General features: G+C 36.3%; 1 pseudogene; it reads left to right on the top strand.

The window, feature by feature from the left end:
• The first annotated feature begins 5,436 nt into the window (after positions 1-5,436).
• Positions 5,437-6,749, top strand: LOC100449445 (nuclear receptor coactivator 4-like; annotated as a pseudogene).
• Positions 6,750-12,462: the final 5,713 nt, after the last annotated feature.

Here is a 12,462-nt window from a genome sequence, read left to right as displayed (position 1 = left end):
TCCTTGGCTTTGCTTTGTCCTATAGTTATCAGGTTACTGATCAAACACACTAACATTATTTGTACATAATGTAAATTTGTGTCCAACAAAATTGAATCTTGATTTCCAAAACTTTATTTCAAGAATAATTATGTTTCGTAGCCTGCCAACTTGAAGATAATTTCCAAGATCCTTATGTAGCTGAAAAACCTTGAACTGGTATTAAATTGAGGTAATTATTAGATATATAGAGAATATCTACATAATTTCTAAGATAGACTACTGTACCATATAATTAATTAATTAAAAGCTCTAGAGGGGCTATATATATGAGTAATGTTAATGAACATGTTCATTTTTGCCACTTTAAGAACATGTAAAAGAGATGTGCATGGCTGTAGCAAATTGTTTCAAGCTTTTCTAGTTTGCTGTAATGCTCATGTATTGCAGGAAGTTCTCAATTACCCATCCCACACTGACTTTTCTCTGTAAATGAGAAGTTAGTTACTTTGTTTAAGAGTTATAATTAATGAGTGGTTGCCACTAAGGAGCAATAGTGACAGGGAGATCCAGCTGCATGTGTGTTTTGATACTTCATGGAAAAAGAGAGGCTGTCCTCAAATTTTTGGTCTCCAAACCATTTTACACCCTTGGGACTTGTTGCAGATCTCAAAGATTATCTGTGTATGTAGATTATAACTATCAATATCATATTAGAAATTAGAGCTGAGAATTTTAAAAATATTGGTTTATTGTCTAATTTGAGAATAGCAGTGATGAACAAATTGCATGTTTACATAAGTAACATGTTAGAATTATTTTAAAAATTTGTTTTGATCTTTTGGAACTGAGATCTGTCCTTATGTCGTGTGTCAGTTTGTCCCAGAATACCTAGGAGCATAAGGAAAGACCACACTTGGAATGTGGATTCAGCTTGGCCTTTGTGGATGATAGCTCAGTCTGAAAAGAAGTGATGAAATGTGTTAAAATCTTAGGAAAGTTCATTCTATTTTGATGGGTTTGCTTCCTTGGTTTACTGACGAATTCCTTTGTTTACAATATGAATGGTAATTCTTCACTTTCTGTAATGAATACTATGCTTACTTTACAAAATTAAAGTGAAGAATTCTTTCTGTCTAGAGAGAAAACATTCTGTGTCTTACCAGAATAATTTTCTGTGTTATATGATGACTTTATAATGTCTTTGATTATTTAAGGAGAAAAAAATTCCTCATTTATGAAAGACATAAGGGTTTTTTATAACTGCATTGCTCTTAGTATATATTTTTAAATGTTTTATTGTCACTTTAATTAAATAGATAACCAAACATTGCTTCTAAGGTATCCATAGCCTCTCTTAAGCAAGTGTCCAAACTGTTCTGATAACTTTTAAAAATTTGCCTTCCCCAAATAGGATCCTAAATGTAGAAAAAAATGAAATAAAAGTTTCAATATTTTTTTTTACACCTAAAACCATCTTTGAGATTTCCCAGAAAGCTCCTGAGAAAAAAAATGACAAGGTTTTCTCTTTTACTTTATAAAAAGAGAAGTATTAGAAATAAGTGGGTTTGTTTGATATGTGACTAGTGTAAGAGTTTCGTGGGAAGAGATATCAGAAGAGACATTCAGCCTGCCCCAGGTGAAATCTGTGTAAGTTAAGTGAATACTTCAGAAATTGTATGATTTGTGGGATGTCCCTGGGGATTTGTCAATGTTCTTACTTTTTTAGCCTATGTTTTCACCTCAGGGAAAACACTGATCAAAACTCTTAAGAGATGATTTCTTTCAAGTTTTTCTGTATTTGTTAGTATCCTGGTAATGTTTTGTCTGATATTAGACAATAGCAGTATAGCATATAGCATTATTAGTTGTAAACTCAGTTATTATTTGAAATGCTAACTTAACCAACACCTTACTTCTTTAATTTGAATCTAGAGGATTCTAGATCATTAATTCTCAACTGGGGATATACATCAGTCTTACCCATGGAGTATTTTTAAAAATATAAAATAGAAGAATATAAGCAAGAGGACCAACTAGACCGATGAGTCAATGAAGAAATTAAGAAGGAAATTTAAAAATTTCGTGAATCATGAAAATAGAAACACAACATACCAAAGCCTATGGGATATAGCAAAAGCAGTATTAAGAGGGAAGTTTACAGCAATAAATGCCATAGATTTCAAATAAACAACCTAATGTACATCTCAAGGAAGCAGAAAAGCAAGAACAAAGCAAACCCAAAGTTAGCAGAAGAAAAGGAATAATAAAAATCAGAGGAGAAGTGAACAAAATTGAGACAAAAAAATACACAAGATCAATAAAATGAAAAGTTAATTTCTTGAAAAATAAACAAAATCAACAATACATTAGCTAGACTATCCAAGAAAAAAAGAGAAAAGACTCAAATAAATAAAATCAGGAATGAAAGAGGAGACATCACAACTGATACCACAGAAATAACAAAGGATAACTTGAGACTATATGAACAATTGTATGTCAACAAATTGGAAAACCTAGCAGAAATGTATAAATTCTGGGTCACAAACGACCTACCAAGATTGAACCAAGAAGAAATAGAAAACTTGAACAGATAAATTAAAAGTAATGAGATTGAATCGGTAATAAAAAGTCTCCCATGAAAGCAAGCCCAGGACCTGATGGCTTCACTGCTGAATTCTACTAAACATTTAAAGAACTAATACTAATTCTCCTCAAACTCTTCCAGAAAATTGAAGAGGAGGGAATTATTTCAAACTCAATGTATGAGGCAAGCATTATTGTGATACCAGAACCAGACGAATATACAATAAGAAAAGAAAACTATAGGCCAATATCCCTGATGAATATAGATGTAGAAATCCTAAAAAAAAACAACAACAACAACAACAACAACAACAACAAAAACTAGCAAACCAAAACTACCAGCACATTAAAAAGACCATTCGCCCTGATCAAGTGGGATTTAACCCAGGGATGCATGGATGGTTCAACATACACAAATCAATAAATGTGATACATCACATGAACAGAATGAAGGACAAAAACTGATCATCTCAATTAGATGTAAAAAACACACTTGATGACATTCAACATCCCTTCATGATAAAAAAAATTCCCAACAAACTAGTTATAGAAGGAGCATACCTCGACACAATAAAGGTCATATATGACAAACCCACAGCTGTACTGAATGGGGAAAAGCTGAAAGCTTTTCCTCTAAGACCTAGAACAAGACAAGGATGCCCACTTCATCCTAGTAATGAAAGCCCTATGGCAATTAGGCAAGAGAAAAAAAATATTCATCATAATAGTGAAAGTCCAGGGCAATTAGGCAAGAGAAAAAAATAACAGGCACTTTAATCGAAAAGAAAGAAGTCAAATGACCCTATTTGCAGACAACATAATTTTATATATAGAAAACCCTAAAAGTTTCACGAAGAAAACCTCTTAGAACTGATAAACAAATTCAGGAAAGTTTCAGGATACAAATCAACATACAAAATCAGTTGCATTTCTATACACCAACAACAAACCAGCTGAGAAAGAAATTAAGCACACAGTCACATTTAAAATAGCTATTAAAAAATTAAAATATCTAGAAATAAATTTAACCAAGGAGGTGAACTATTGCTATAAGGAAAAGTATAAAATGCCAGTGGAAGATATTAAAGAGAACACAAACAATTGAAAAATGTACCATGTTCATGGACTAGAAGGATTAATATTGTGAAAATGACCATGCAACCAAAAGTGTTCTAGAGATTCAATGCAATCTCCATCAAAATTCCAATGGCATTATTTACAGAAATATAAAAGGCAATTTTAAAATGTATATGGAACCACAAAAGACCCCAAATAGCCAAAGAAATCCTGAGCAAAAAGAACAAAACTGGAGGCAACATACTATTTGACTTCAAAATATACTGCAAAGCTATAGTAACCAAAAGGACATGGTGTGGCATAAAAAGACACATATGGAACAAAATAGAGATCCCTGAAATAAATCTGGGTATTTACAACCAACTGATTTTCAACAAAGGTGCTGAGAACATTCAGTGGGTAAAGGATAGCCTCTTCAATAAATGGTGCTGGGAAAACTGAATATCTATATGCAGAAAAATCAAACTAGACTCCTAACACTCACCATCTACAATAAATCAACTCAAAATTGATTAAAGATTTACATGTAAGATGCAAAACTATGAAACTACTAGAAGAAAACATGGGGGAAATGTTTCAAGACATTGATGTGTACAAAGATTTTATGGAAAATACATCAAAAGCACAGGCAACAAAAGTAAAAACAGACAAATGGAATTATATCAAACTAAAAAGCTTCTGCATAGCAAAGAAAACAACAGAGTGAAAAGAGAACCTGCAGAATGGGAGAAAATATTTGCAAACTATTCACCTGACAAGGGATTAATATTCAGAATATACAAGGAACTCAGACAACTTAGCAAAAAAAATCAGATTTAAAAATAGACAGATTTTTAAATGTGCTGAATAGACATCTCTCAAAATAAGACATACAAATAGCCAGTAGGTGTATGAAAAAATTCTCAACATCACTAATCATCAGAGAAATGCAAATTAAAACCACAATAAGATATCATCTCATCCCAGTTAGAATGACTGTTATCAAAAAGACAAAAAATAACAAATGCTGGAGATGATATGAAGAAAGGGGAACTCATACATACATACACACTGTTGCTGGGAATGTAAACTAGTATAGCCATTATGGAAAACAGTATGGAGATTGTTCAAAAAAACTAAAAATAAAACTACCATATGATCCAGTAATTCCACTGCTGGGTATATGTTCACAAGAAAGGAAATCAGTATATCAAAGAGATAATCTGCACTACTGTGTTTATTGCAGCACTATTCACAATAACCAAGGTTTGGAAGCAACCTAAGTGTCCTCAACAGATGAATCGATAAAGAAAATTTGGTACATATACTCAATGGGATATTAGTCAGCCATAATAAATAAAAAAATTCTGTCATTTGAAGCAACATGGATGGAACTGGAAGACATTATGTTAAGCAAAAAACTCAGGCACAGAAAGACAAATATTCCATGTTCTCACTCTTATATGAGAGCTTAAAAAGTGGATCTCATGGCAGTAGACAGTAGAATGATGGGTACCAGAGGCCAAGAAGAGTGGGAAGGGGACATAAAAAGAGGTTGGTTAATGGGTACAAAAATACAGTTAGATAAAAGGAATAAGTTCTGGCATTTGATAGCAGAGTAGGGTGACTATAATTAAGAATAATTGATTAGAGTGTACCCAAAATAAAGATCTAGCCAATCAAGTCTCTGTGTGCCTGGAGAGACTGGGCAGTTTGACCTTTAAGCCTGAATATTCAACTGTCCTACTCTTTGAAGCAGACACAACTGCTCTGCATCAGACCATCACCACATTTGTGTCTCTCAAAACCATTCAAATTCCGGAGCACTTGATGGCTTATGCTAGTTTATCAAATATTGGGCCTTTCCTGGAGAAAAGAGGCTATATCCCAATGCAAGAGCAGAATCTAGCATCACAACTGTTCCTCTCAGCAAATGGCTCCTTGGAAGCAAACCTGCCAGTGATTGTCTGGACTGGCTCACCCAAAAGCAGACCTTGGAGAATAGTCAGAATTCTGCCAGAGCCTGCGATTTCTTCAGTAATGTCTGGGAAAACCTAAAGGGCTTAGAAAACTGGCTCCTCAAGAGTCAGCGACAGGAAGTTCCTGAAAAATCAAGTTATCAAAAGTATAACAGCCATTCCACTACCAGTTCTTTCCCCATTGAAACTGCAGATCAAGAGTTTCCTGATCAAGATGAGACAGACCTATCAGATTGGCTGGTGACTCCCTAGGAACCCCAGAAGCTAGAGAAGCCTGAGAATGGCAGTCGTGAAACCAGTGAGAAGTTTAAGCACTTGTGCCAGTCCTACAATGTGAATGATTGGCTTGTCAAGACCAATTCCCGCACCAACTGTCAGGGCAACAAGCCCAAGGGGGTGGAGATTGAAAACCTGGGCAATCTGAACTGCGTGAATGACCACTTGGGGGCCAAGACACCATTGTCTACCCCCAGCGTGGTTACTGGGGATTGGCTTGTCCAGAAGCATCAGGACCCATGTAAAGTAGAGATGTGCAAAGCCAATGAGCCCTGCACAAGCTTTGCAAAGTGTGTGAGTGATGAGAATTGTGAGAAGGAAGCTCTGTGCAAGTGGCTTCTGAAGAAAGAAGGAAAGGATAAAAATGGGATGCCTGAGGAACCCAAACCTGAGCCTGAGAAGCATAAAGATTCCCTGAACATGTGGCTCTGTCCTTCTAGAAAAGAAGTAACAGAACAAAGGCACTAAAGGTAATGGTTCTTTCTAGAATTTCTGATTCCTTCCAAGTCATAAAGAATAGCTCTTTGTCAGAGTGGCTCATCTGGCCGCCATACAAAGAAGGAAGTCCCAAGGAAGACAGAACTGGCAAACCAAAGCTTAAAAGCCCCATGACCACTTCCTGGTGTCCCTTTAACATAGCTGACTGGGTCCTGCCAGGACAGAAGATGGGCAACCTCAGCCAGTTATCCTCTGCCGAAGACAAGTGGCTGCTTGGAAAGAAGTCCCAGGAAGTATTACTTAATTCACCTCTACAGGAGGAACATAACTTCCTCCTAGACCTTTTTGGCCTCCTGCAGTTTGTGACCTTTTTGCCTATATGCGGCTTAAGTTGTTTAAGAGAAGTGGTTACATCAAACTCCTCTGCAGATGTGAAGGAATGGACAGCAAGAGTTGAGCAGCTTTCTGCTGATCGTCACACATCATGAGCTGAGTGACTACAGGTTGCCAAATCATTGTTTCTGGGTCTGACCAGTGAGCTTAGTTCTTCTCCTGCATAATTTTATACTAGTGAAGTGAGGTGAGTCATGAGATTGAGTTACTGTTTAAAAGAAAAACGCTGTTTAGCAATGCTGAGGTGACTCAGTTCCTTCCTTCTTACAGAAGTATTAATCCACCCTACACTAGAAATGCAGCATCTTGGTGGACCCGTCTTTTTCACAAGCCTCCAAGTCTCCTTAGATTGGGTCGTTACTAAAAGTACATTAAAGCACTCTAGTCTTAAAAATGAAATATTTCTATAATCGAAGTGTATTGATGTATTCTAAAGCTAGTAAACTTCCTTAACTTTTAATTGCCCTATAGATGCTTCTCTTGCTGTGGGTTTTCTTCTGTTAGTGGTCAAAATAATGATTTTTCTGTTCTGTTAACATATTGTGTATTTTACAAAAAAAATTAACCTGGCCAATAGTGATTACCAAAAATATACATTAACAATCTTGGCAATTTTTGACACTAACTACCAAACATTTTAGCCTACATGCTAGTTCTACATTATTTTTCATCTTCATTTGAAAGAAACTCGGCTATTGTCTTTATTTCTTTCTGTAAATGTTATTAAAGTATCCAGTGAGCTCTTTTAGAAGGGCTCTGTATTATTTCAAGACTATTTTCAGGGTAGTTCTGGCCTTTCAAAATATTCTACAGACATACAGGGTTTAAAAGAACCTCAGTACTAAGCAAATAAGCAAGACGTTGGAAATGTGGTCTAGTACTTGAACCATTCACTATCGTAGGGATTTTGGGTGCATCCTGTGTAAATGGAAGCTGAGCTTGACACATCTGGTGCTTTTAACTAGGGATAAAGCTGTCCTCTCACCGCAAGCACAGTATATCTGTACCTCCAACAGTACAACGCTGTGACATTTTTGTGAACAGACCATTTTCAACACTTGTGCCTTGGGGTATTCATTGAAGCTTTATGAAAACTAATGATGTTTTTTCAATATCCTTAAAGTTATGTCCGTGCTTTAAAATGTCTCTGTAGGAGAGAAGAGGGGTTTATAATGTTTTTAAATTCTCTAAGATATTTTTGCTGCTCTCCAGACTTTGAAACTATTAAGCTTCTTAACTGCCTATATTATTAGAAATACTTCTGGGGAAATTTCATGGTCCCACAATGTCATTGCCATACAGCTTCACTAGAGTTCTTTGAACCACAGCTGAAAAGAGCTTTGTATTATTTTTTAATCACCTCCCCAGATATCATTTAGAACTATTATAATAAAAGTGGTGGGTAAAAACAACCTAAGGAGCCTTTCTAGTTACCTTAAGTTGCAGCTAACTCTGTGGTTTCTTTTTTGAGGCCTAACAAACATACTGTATTTTACATTATCAAAATGTAATTTACATTACTTACTATGTTAATGAGTATATAAAACATTCTTTTGCATTGATGCATTTTGTATCTGCCTTCATTAAAAGCAAAACAGCCCTAAAAAAAAAAGGAAAAAAGAAAGAAATTAACCACAGCCATATGTCTTTGTTACCTACAAATGGTTTTTGTTTTACTCTAATACATCCCTGAGGTGATGCTATAAAGTGAAGGCGAGAGTTTATGTCTTAAATAAAGCTTCCCGGAAAAGGACTATACTAGGTACTTCAAACTATTGACATTTCAAAGAATAGACTCTTGGGTACAGTCTTCTGATGTAACATAACTTAGACAACACTCAGACTGCACCTGTGGGCTAAGGCATGATTTCTAGAACTCTTTTTAGTTGAAAAGCAGACAGCTTCATGAGATTGCTAACCCAAGATCCAGAGGAACAAGAATTAATTATAGGACTGAATATACTGATAAGGGAAATTTTATTGGGGTTAGCTGGAATATTGTTTTTGTTTTAATGTTCTGTTTTCTGAATCTATAAGAAAGCCATTTCCCTCTCTTCTTAGACACTTCTTTAACCCATGACAATTTAGTAAACTCTGCTTTTGTAAACTGAAATGACACAGATTTTAGACCACTCCTGCTTACAGAGCACAGAGAAGTCACACAGACCTGTGCCCACCAGCATCCCACCCCAAGCCGAAACCACCACCAATGTGACTGCTCACACATTTGCCAGCAGGGTCCTCAACAGCTGCATTGCCTCCGCCACTGTGGTGAACGCCTGCAGGGAGGCAGGCACCCCAGCACCTGTGAGCACCCTGCCGCAGCTGCCACTACTGACGCTGCTGGTATGTATGAATGAGGAAGGATCCCACTGTCACTGCACTAAGAAATGCTTTGGCTGACAACACCCATCGGAGAGTAGTGACCAGCAGTGTCGGAGCACCTCACTCCCCACCCCCAACCAGCAAAGTAGATTCCTAACCTCAAGGAGCCAGAGAACAAATTTGGGGCCCAATACAAGTCCCCCAGAGTTAGAGTGTGCAGTCTCAAAGTTAGGATCTGAGTGTTGGCCACCTAAAGTCTTCCAGAAACAAAGCCAGTTGGCTGAATCCACCTTACACCAAAATCAAACCCTCAAAGTCATCAAATAGGATAAAAGAAAAAAAAAATCCAAAGGTCGGCAACCTCAAAGATAGAAGGAACATAAGCCCACAAAGATGAGAAAGAATCAACACAAGAACCATGACAACTAAAAAAGCCAGAGTGTCTTCTTTCCTCTAAACAACCATATCACCTCTCTAGTAAGGGTTCTGAACCAGGCTGAGAGGACTGAAATAACAGAAATAGAATTCAGAATATGGACAGAAATGAAGATCATTGAGCTACAGGAGTACATTGAAACCTAATCCAAGGAAGCTAAGAATCATGATAAAACAATGCAGTAGCTGACAGACAAAATAGCCAGTATAGAAAAGAATGTAATTATTTGACAGAGCTGAAAAACACACTACAATAATTTCATAATGCAATCACAAGTATTAGTAGCAGAATAGATCAAGTGGAGAAAAGAATCTCAGAGCTTGAAGACTGGCTTTCTGATAATAGACAATCAGACAAAAATAGAGAAAAAAGAATGAAAAGGAACAAACAAAACCTCCAAGAAACATGAAATTACGTAAAGAGACCAAATCTATTACTCATTTTTGTCCCTTAAAGGAATAGGGAGAGTGTAAGCAACTTGAAAAACATATTTCAGGATATCATTCATGAGAACTTTCCCAACCTAGCTAGAGAGGCCAACGTTCAAATTCAGGTAATGCAGAAAACCCCCTAAGATACTTCATAAAAAGATCATCCCCAAGACACATAATCATCAGATTCTCCAAGGTTGAAATAAAAGAAAAATTGTTAAAGGCAGCTAGAGAGAAAGATCAGGTCACCTACAAACGGAAGCCTATCAGACTAATGGTGGACCTTTCAATAGAAACCTACAAACCAGAAGAAATTGGAGGCCAATATTCAACATTCTTAAAGAAAAGAATTCCAAGCCAGAATTTCACATCCAGCCAAATAAAGCTTCATAAGCAAAGGAGAAATAAGATTCTTTAACAACTTCAGTGAAGTTTTTAAACAACTTCAGTGAAGTTTTTAAACAACTTCAGTGAAGTTTTTAAACAACTTCAGTAAAGTCTCAGGATACCAAATTAATGTACAAAAATCACTAGCATTCTTATACAAGCAAATGCTGAGAGAATTTATTACCACAAGACTTGCCTTACAAGAGCTCCTGAAGGAAGCACTGAATATGGAAAGACCGTTACCAGCTGCTACAACACACTGAAGTACACAGACTAGTGATACTATAAAGTAACCACATAAACAAGTCTGCAAAGTAACCAGCTAACATCATTATGACAGGATCAAGTACACACATATCAATAATAACTTTGAATGTAAATGGGCTAAATGCCCCAATTAAAAGGCACAAGTGGCAAGCTGGATAAAGAACCAAGACCCATTGGTATGCTATCTTTTAGAGGCCCATCTCACATGCAATGACAACACAGGCTAAAAATAAAGGGATGGAGACAAATCTACCAAGCAAATGGAAAACAGAAAAAGACAGGGGTTGCAATCCTAGTTTCAGGCAAAGCAGATTTTAAACCAACAAAGATCAAAAAAGACAAAGAAGGGCATTACATAATGGTAAAGGGTTCAATTCAACAAGAATACCTAACTCTCCTAAATATATATGCACCTAACACAGGAGCAGCCAGATTCATAAAGCAAGCTCTTAGGGGCCTTCGAAGAGACTTAGACTCCCACACAATAACAGTGGGAGACTTTAACACAACACTGACAATATTAGACATATTATTGAGACAGAAAATTAACATTGATATTCAGGACCTGAACTCAGCACTGGATGAAATGGACCTGATAGACATCAACAGAACTCTCCAAAACAACAGAATATACATTCTTCACATCACCACATGGCATATACTCTAAAATAGATGACATAGTTGGAAGTAAAACACTTCTCAGCAAATGCAAAAGAACTGAAACCATAACAAACAACCTCTCAGACTACAATACAATCAAATTAGAAATCAAGACTAGGAAGTTCACTCAAAACCATGCAATTACATGGAAATTGAATAACTTCCCCTGAATGACTTTTGGGTAAATAATGAAATTAAGGCAGAAATCAAGAAGTTCTTTGAAATTAATGAGAACAAAGATGCAACATACCAGAATCTCTGGGACACAGCTAAGGCAGTGTTAAGAGGGAACTTTGTAGCACTTAAAGCCCACCTCAAAGAGTTAGAAAGATCTCTATTTGACAACCTAATGTCACAATGAAAAGAACTAGAGAACAAAGAGCAAACCAATCCAAAATCTTGCAGAAGACAAGCAATAACCAAAATCAGAGCTAAACTGAAGAAGACTGAGACACAGAAAATCATCCAAAGATGAATGAATCTAGGAGCTGTTTTCTTTGAAAAAAATTAATAAATAGATAGACCACTCGCCAGACTAACAAAGGAGAAAAGAGAGAAGATCCAAATAAAAACAATCAGAAATGAGAAGGGGGATATTACCACTGACTCCACAGAAATACAATAATCATCAGAGAACATTATGAACACTTCTATGTACATAAACTAGAAAATCTAGGAGAAATGGATACATTCCTGGACACATACATCCTCCCAAGACTGAGCCAGAAAGATATTAAATCCCTGAACACACCAATAACGAGCTCTGAGATTGAGTCAGTAATAAATAGCCCACCAACCAAAAAAGCCCAGGACCAGATGTATTCACAACTGAATTCTACCAGATGTACAAAGAAAAGCTGGTACCATTCCTACTAAAACTATTTCAAACAACTGTGGAGGAGGGACTCCTCTCTAACTTATTCTATGAGTCCAGCATCACCCTGATTCCAAAACCCGTCAGAGACACAACAAAAAAAGAAAACTTCAGGCCAATATCCTTGAGGAACATTGATACAAAAATCCTCAACAAAATACGGCAAACCAAATCTAGCAGCACATCAAAAAGCTTATCCACCACAATCAAGTAAGCTTTATTCCTGGGATGCAACGTTGGTTCAACATATACAAATTAATAAATGTGATTCACCACATAAACAGAACCCAAACCAAAAACCACACGATTATCTCAATAGATACAGAAAAGGCTTTCAATAAAATTCAACACCCCTTCATGTTAAAAACTCTCAAT

This window comes from Pongo abelii, chromosome 15, assembly GCF_028885655.2.
Source record: "Pongo abelii isolate AG06213 chromosome 15, NHGRI_mPonAbe1-v2.0_pri, whole genome shotgun sequence".
NCBI lineage: Eukaryota > Metazoa > Chordata > Mammalia > Primates > Hominidae > Pongo > Pongo abelii.
This window is presented reverse-complemented; position numbering and strand designations above follow the sequence as displayed.